The sequence below is a fragment of the Vipera berus genome (assembly GCF_964194415.1).
Source record: "Vipera berus genome assembly, chromosome: 3".
Taxonomy (NCBI): domain Eukaryota; kingdom Metazoa; phylum Chordata; class Lepidosauria; order Squamata; family Viperidae; genus Vipera; species Vipera berus.
This window is the reverse complement of record NC_138204.1, coordinates 59,536,188-59,544,288: the sequence shown is the minus strand read 5'-3', so window position 1 is coordinate 59,544,288 and position 8,101 is coordinate 59,536,188.

The window sequence follows — 8,101 nt, the reverse complement described above, 5'->3', positions numbered from 1 at the left end:
ATGCAGTTTGAAAAGTTAAATAAATATGCAGCATATGTTTAACCTGCTGGGATTATTAACATTTTTTAACCATTTAACATTCTGCAAACAGCAAAAGATCAGTATTGTAATGGCTTATACTTATAGGGACATACAAGCAAGGCAGAAACAATGTGTGTACAATTCAAGAAAGGAAACTGATATTAAGATTCATAGGAAATAATGGCAAAAGAAAAGAGAATATATTTGGGAGAGGAATTCAATTGACAGGTTTTGATTATTTTGCTTAGTCATTTTCCATAAGAATATTATCTCAACAAATTAGGCTTTTGTGGCTTGGATCTCATATACGTTTAGCACTTTAAAGGCAAATGGAAAGGGATTTGAAAATCTGCACTAAAAAGCAAAAGGAATCAATGAAACATGCCCAGTCAAGTTATTTTCTTTATTGCAAAAATTAGATCTCTTTTATGAATGTGATACTTGTAATCAATGAAATTGAGGGGCAAAGGCAGAAAATACACAGTAGGGTTGAACATCTATTAAAATAGAATCATTCAAGACACCAGTTCGGGAATTGTAGGAAGACTAAAGTGATTTGCAAATTTCAAGATTTGGGGCAAATTAAATTCCTTTTTTCTAAAGAAAAGAATCATATATCAAGTACTAGAAAGCTATATTGCACAAATCACTATAAAATTAAGATTTGTGCTAGTTCAGAGATCTATTTGAATTTTGCTAAATATTTCAAGTGTCATTCATTGTTCACTCTGGCATAATTTTTCATTATTAAAAGGGCATCTAAAAATCAGTGTTTAAGAAATCTATTATTTTTTGCCGCACATCTTTTTATCACAATTTATTAGGCTTTCTTTTTCTAATCTGAAAAAAAGCTTGTGGGGAGATGTAATGGAAATATGGAAAGCCAAGCGATGATTCTATAACAATAGCAAGATATTCATGTACGCTCCTTGGCTACCAGTTATTTAAATAAATACAAGGGCATCTACTCTGAATTTCACCGAAATACTCTTCTCCTTTGAAAGCAATTTTGGGAAATATTCTATGTTGTGCAGATTAAAGGAAAACCAGTAGAAAAAAAATAAGGAGAAAGTGTCACCACTAAAATACTGGAAACAATTGCAACAACATCATCGCAGCAAGAGAGATAAAGAAACATCTAATCAATGAATTAGTATGTCCAAGCCTTCAAAAGAATGCTGCTGAAATAAATTCTGTGCAACATATCTCCACGAAGCATATCTTCCCTTTTCAGGTTATCGCCTCTTACTTGGTCAAGCAGCTTCTTATCTGATCAAAAGCAGAATTTGAGAAAGAGATGCCCAACCCTACAGGTTGCTCACACCAGCAACAACCTTGATGATGAATTCCCAGTTGGCACAAGGGACACTGTTCCTTCCACAACACACATTAGATCCCCCTCCCCACCATGCCCCTGGACAACTACAGTTCTCTCATGGATCTTCCCCTACACTTCTGCCTGCTCTGTCTGCTGAGTGATATGGAGATAAGTTGTTCAACTTTTAAGGGTCTGCTTCACAATTGCTTAGCTCTTATCTAGTCTGTCTATTCATTTAACAATATTTATTCTCATCTTATCTGGATTGGGACTGTGGAGCCCTTGGTGCTCTATGAGCTTGGTTATTTGCTTGCAGAATTTCATTACCTGACTGGGTAACATCATCAGTGCTATCACCGTCATCATCACCATCATCATATCACTGATCCTCATCAAACATCAATGATAATGATCATCATCTGGATTTATTACTGATGTTTTCCTCTTATTCTCATCTGTAGGAAAACAGATACAAGACTAGCAGTCATTATTAATGGAGAGGTGAAGGATCAATCCCCCAATGTACCAAGGACAACTTAAGATATGCTCTTTTTCACTGCACAATGTTAATTTATATCATATGCCACCTAATCAAATGCCCCTGCTTATTCTCCAATTGGCTGCAGCATTACCAATGCCCTCCAGCCACCAAACGACATAAAAGATGCATTTGCAGATTTTGAAAATTAAAGCCATCTATACAGCCAGTGGGGAAGATCAGCTTATTTGGTTGCTTAATGAAATATAAAGATTATTTTAACCAATGTAAGCACAATTCGACAGCTTGCAAAACACCGTAGCAGCTTGACAAATGGCCTCTACCATTTACAAGAAATTTGCTGCACACTGTCTTTTAAATATTTAATTTATTCTACTTGGCATGTGCAAGGTGGTAAATGGGAAGTTAAATGTGCCTGAGCACATTTCGGTTTGTCTCCATCTCCCCACAAATGAATGGCTCTAAGAAAATAGTTCTTTATTACATTCATATATGAGTTCTAATCAACAAAGAATTCTCCTTTCATTTTAGCCAAAGAGCTGTTAAGAGGAGGAACTTCAAAGAGTTAAAATGAACTAGGGAGATATGGGGGAGAGATCTGATGATGTTACATGCAGTATGACATCTCTGTTCCCGGCCTGTTTTTTTCAGGAACAAGGCTTGTGCTTCTGCAGGTCTATACACTCACATTTTAAAAGATGGAACCATCTCAGGAATGCTCTTAGTCAGTCCTTTTTTTAAAACACAGATCTATGACCTTTTTTAGACTGAAGACCACTCTTCACCTATGGGTAGCACCAGGGCTTTTATTCCTCATAGAACGCTCAGAACGGAGTTCCGGCACCTTTTTTGGATGGAACCTTGTAGGGTAGGCAAGGCGGGTTGTATGACATGTGTGAGTTCCGGCACCTTTTTCTTTTACAAAAAAAAGCACTGGGTAGCACTCTTAAGGCAGATGTCAAAAATCATGTGGGGCCACAGCAAAAATTAAATTTGGTGTCATTAGACCCAATGACATTAAAAAGTTAGACCCTATGAATAGAAAACAGTGTCAACAAAAAAGTTAATCTGATTATTCCCCTCATCTTAAAAATTGTATTTTTATTAGCCACATTTGGGATGGCTCTGTGGAATGCATTCCTGATGTTCAGATGATGTACCCGTGTGTTAAATCTTGTGTTTCCTAGGTGTAAATGACCCTAAGGCACGGGCATCAAACTCACTGTGACACATGACCTGTTGTGACGTATCCCGGCTTTTTTTGCATTGCCGGAGCTAGGGTGGGCACAGCCTCCGCATGAGGCTGTGGGATGGCAGTTTGACACCCTGCCCTAAGGAGAAGCATTCAATCTCCTCATTAAAACAGTCATCGTCTGCTCATGTAACCTATTTCATAGACTATCCTTTAGTGATCAACCCTTTACTTGAAAACGCCTTCTCACTAAAGGGTTGTTCAGTCCAAGCTTTATTTAAAGATGCAATAAGTGGATAGTTAACTTTCCTCTTCTTTTATTAAAAGGTAGATCTTCTCTTTCTGATAGTCTGTAAGTATCCCCTCCAAGTCTCCCTTTCCTTTCTCCAAGGAAAAAGGTGTAACTTTTTCAAGTTACCTATTCAGCTCAGAAATATTTCTTCATCTCTAACCAATTTTCTACTCAGCTTTGACTCATGTATCTCTTGCTCACTCCTGAGAACAGAATATCTTCCAATTCTATCAAGTGCATCCCACCTGCTGCAATATGCTCCCTATCTTTCTTTGCCAAAAAAAGAAAACACTTTTATAGTCTAGCAATCTATTTTTTAAGATAATCTTCTTTAAACTAATCATTCCTAATATTATTTAGTAGCCAATTCAGCCAAGCATGTACCTGTAATTTCCCAGGTCCTTCTTTTTCCCCCTGGCTTTGAATAATGTGTCCTGCCAGATAATGCCTGAATATCTTTCATGATTTCAGCCTGTTTTGCTTTTATTGCATTTATCTTGTGTTGAGGGCCTTTTCAGAATTGTGTTGCATCTTCATGATGTGTTTAAATCTCCACATTTATATTATTTGGCCAATTAGTAGTTAGAACATGGACTTAGATTAGGGCCGTCCGGGTTCAAAGAAAAGTGCAAACCTTGCCTCCTTTTGGGTAACCTTATACTTATTACAAGGGACGCGGTGGCTCAGTGGGTTAGGACGCTGAGCTTGTCGATCAGAAGGTCGGCAGTTTGGCGGGTCGAATCCCGAGTGCCGCGTAACAGAGTGAGCGCCTGTTACGTGTCCCAGCTTCTGCCAACCTAGCAGTTCGAAAGCACGTAAAAAATGCAAGTAGAAAAATAGGGACCACTGCGGTGGGAAGGTAACAGCGTTCCGTGCGCCTTTGGCGTCTAGTCACGCCGGCCACATGACCACGGAGACGTCCTCGGACGAGCGCTGGCTCTTCGGCTTTGAAACGGAGATGAGCACCGGCCCCTAGAGTCGGAAACGACTAGCACGCATGTGCGGGGGAACCTTTACCTTTACCTTTATACTTATTACCCTTCTGAGCCTAACCTGCTTTACAGAATTATTGTGGACATTAGAGAATCTCATTACATAGCCCTGAGCTGTCTGAAAGACAGCTGAGTTAAAAGTATAAGAATAAAAATAAGGGGTTCATTTATTCCCCATCCCTTGTTTGAATCAGCAGGAAAACCAGAAGTAAATATAGGTGACAAAGCTTAAATGTAATCTGTCATAGCCACAAGGTAAAGATGTAAGGCTCCTAAATAGAAATTTGCCCTAGCTGCTACAGTTCTTTACTTTACACCAGGGATCTTCAAACTTGGCCCTTTTATGACTTGTGGACTCCAACTCCCAGAATTCCTCAGCCAGGGTGCTGGGTGTGTTCTCTACCTCCAGGTGCTGAGAGTCTCTTCTGCTTCTTGAATAATGTTAGACAAACTAATGACACCCAACAACAAAGTCTTACTTGAGTCTTGTCTGCCTAGAGATCTGAAGACAGGTTTGTTCATTAGAAATGTACTGGTCTATTTTTCTCAGAATCTTGAAAGTTCAAGCTTGCCTAAAAAAAGGCTGCCTTTTAAGATTTGTTCAGTATATTTCAACTGGTCCAAAGTAGAGTTTGGGACAGACCCTTCAGAGAAGAGAACAAGCTTCAGATTCATCGGCTTTCACTGTGATTTTTCAAGCTCCGTGAAACAACAGGGAAGGCAGAAGGTATCTCAGCTAGCCTTGTGCACCATTTTTGATAGGAAAGCCACTTGAATGTACATACAGTCATCCTCAGATATTAATCAGTGGGTAACTTTCACAAATCATTGCACCAGCTGTTTTTTTTAATCCCCAGTTCATACAGCTATACCTGCCTACTCAATCACTCAGGTAAACACCTAAAGTGCAGCAGATGATTTTATGGGTGTGTGTCACATTGTGATTGTGCAATTTCCTGCTGAAGGGAGTACTGCTTGGCTCCTGTATGGTGTGTCTCTAAAAAAGTGGACCTTTTATTTCTCTCACAGGGCATCATCAGTTAAATGTTGCTTTTGATGATTTTCTTTTGTTTGGGGCTTTAATTAAGTTAGATGTTACTGGCTAGCCCCCCAATGGATAAAGAAGTTGGATACAATTTTTAAACCATTAAATGAAATAGACATTTTTTGAAAAAGTAATTCTGAACTATGCAGTGGGGTCTGACTATTATGCATTTATGTGCAGAAGGATGGTCAAATATTCATGTATATATTTGATCTCTCTGAATGTTGTTGATTGGAGTCAGGTTCTTTTACATTATGGAGCAAAAAATAATAATCAGAACTGGGCATTCTCTTGCACTCTTGTAGAAAAGTTGTCATATTCAAAATTTACACAAGAAGCATTATGATCTCTTCACATTTTTAAAATGAAGAAAGGAATAGATGAACAATGTATACTTTCAATATTGACTGTCTTCTGACATCACTAACTTGATACATTGACAAGGTCATCACAGCAAAGTTAAAATATTTTTTCTAGGATTATGTTGCTTGTTTTGGAAACATTGACGAATATTCTGTGTAGCATGAAGTATAAAGAAAGTTGTGTTGGACTAAATTTAAGGAAACCTAGATTCAAATCTGCACGTTCATGGATCTCACCACGCACTTTGTCTTGGGGCAGGAGAATATGCACAATAAATAAATTAAAAATAAAATTACTCTTTAGGGACGTTCAAATTTTCTATGATTGCTATGCATGGTTGGATTTCATTGGTTCTTGATTAACTTATTTTTTTTCTAAAAAGATTCCTGCTTCTCTGCAAAAGCAGACATTTCTTTGAATTGATTCTTTCTCTCTCGCCCTCTTTCCCTCTCATATAAATGAAGATGGCTTTTATTAGGGAGGTGAGTTCATTATCAGTATATATAGTGTGACATTTCCTTTCAGCCATTGATGCCTTGTTAACATTTTATGGGGGAAGGGAGCCATTTGTTTCCCTGCATTTCCCCCCCTACCCCCATTCCTTCCAGATACAGAAAGTACATGATTGTGACCAGACCATAAAGAATAAAATCTGTCTACAAGCCATACAAAGCACAATATTGGGAATAAGATTTTGACAGCCATGATCTATAGGGCAAAAGAAAACACAGAGGAGAGAGCAAAAAAACAGCCCCTCTGTCCAGTTTCCATAAGTCTTTTATTATGTGCAGATGCCATAATTATTGAAAAGGGCCTTGCAGGACCATCATCCAGAATAGCTGAGCAGTGGCTTCAGCTGAATGACAGGAAACTACTTTCTATCTCCCTAATATGGAAAGACTCAAAATGCCAAGGAAAGATTATGAGAGGCTGGATTTCAAGAATAAAAAGACTGCTATAGCTAGAGGCTGCCTATTTTCCAGTGTTGGAGAATATAAGATGACTAGTTAGAGATGAAATCTATATCTAGTGATACTTTCTCTCTCAGCAGTATACAAATAATATTCAGTAGCCGACAGCAGACAAACACCCAAAGCTTCAGACTTGCTCGGTGCTTCTCTTTTCATTCTTATGTCAATGTTTTGGAAGTTGTAACATTGAAGGAAATCACACAAACATAAAGATTACACTTTAAAAGTAGCAATTGTGAAGATCATCAATTGTCTAAATAAGACAATTTGTGCATCCCAAATCTCTTACTGGAAAAAGTAAGAGTAGCAAATTATATTAACTACATGATAAACTTCATCACAAGGATCAAGTTCATTAAGTCCCCATAGGTTTGGGTAGAAAATGTTTATGATTTCAAAATGCATCTTGGTTAGAATGCACCACGCTTATTACCTTTGACGAGAATTATTTCTCAAGCATGAATGATAAAACTCTATATATAATTCATTTATTCCTTGCAAATTTATAAAGTTCACATTTCAAGTAAAATAGATTTCATTTATGAAATGCAGAATATTTGACAAGTAGAACTCATATTCTAGTTTATAAAGTTTATAAAAGCATACTGATAAAGGTGAAAAGTAATATTACTATTTGCAGAAAAACATGTTTCTATTATGAAAGTGATCATGATTTTTTAAGTTTAATCAGTCACCCATATTTTCTTTGAACAAGCAAAATTGCACTTTCTGTATCAAATATAAAGGTTTATATCTAGTTTGGCAAAAACAACAAAAGGGGGGGAAAAGGGGGGGGAACCTAAAATGGACTCCAGGTAACTCAGACTAATGTTTTTCAAAGTTGGCAACTTTAATATATATGGATTTCAACTCCCAGAAGGCTGGCCATGGAATTCTGGGAGTTGAGTCCACCTCTTAAAGATACCAAGTTTTAAAACCAATGATCTGGAGGGAGGTAATAGAATTGGCCATCCCATGGAAAGGCATATGAGGATGAGAAACTGTGAAGACAAATATTCCTAATGGCAACACTGTAATATGGGTCTCCCTCTTTGGCTACTTACGTGTCTCTCATATCTCATCCTTTCTCTGTTGAACTCAGGAAATTGTACAGGGATTTGGGTTATCTGTGTAATCTTTAAAATAACCCCACAAGGTAGGTTAGGCTGAAATAGAACCAGTATCCTCCAGCAACAGAATATGGATTAGAAATTATCTTCCCATACTCAATCCATCATTCTAAACAGTTCACCTCAGCACTTCAGTGCAAGGTGTAATTGTGTTTCTTTATATTACATTTACCCCATCTTGCTCAGCTACCGTGGAAATAAGCTGTTGCTGTTATGGTTGCCTGATCCATAGCTGGACAGGGATTAAAGATGAAACATGTATCCTTCGAACTGCAAGC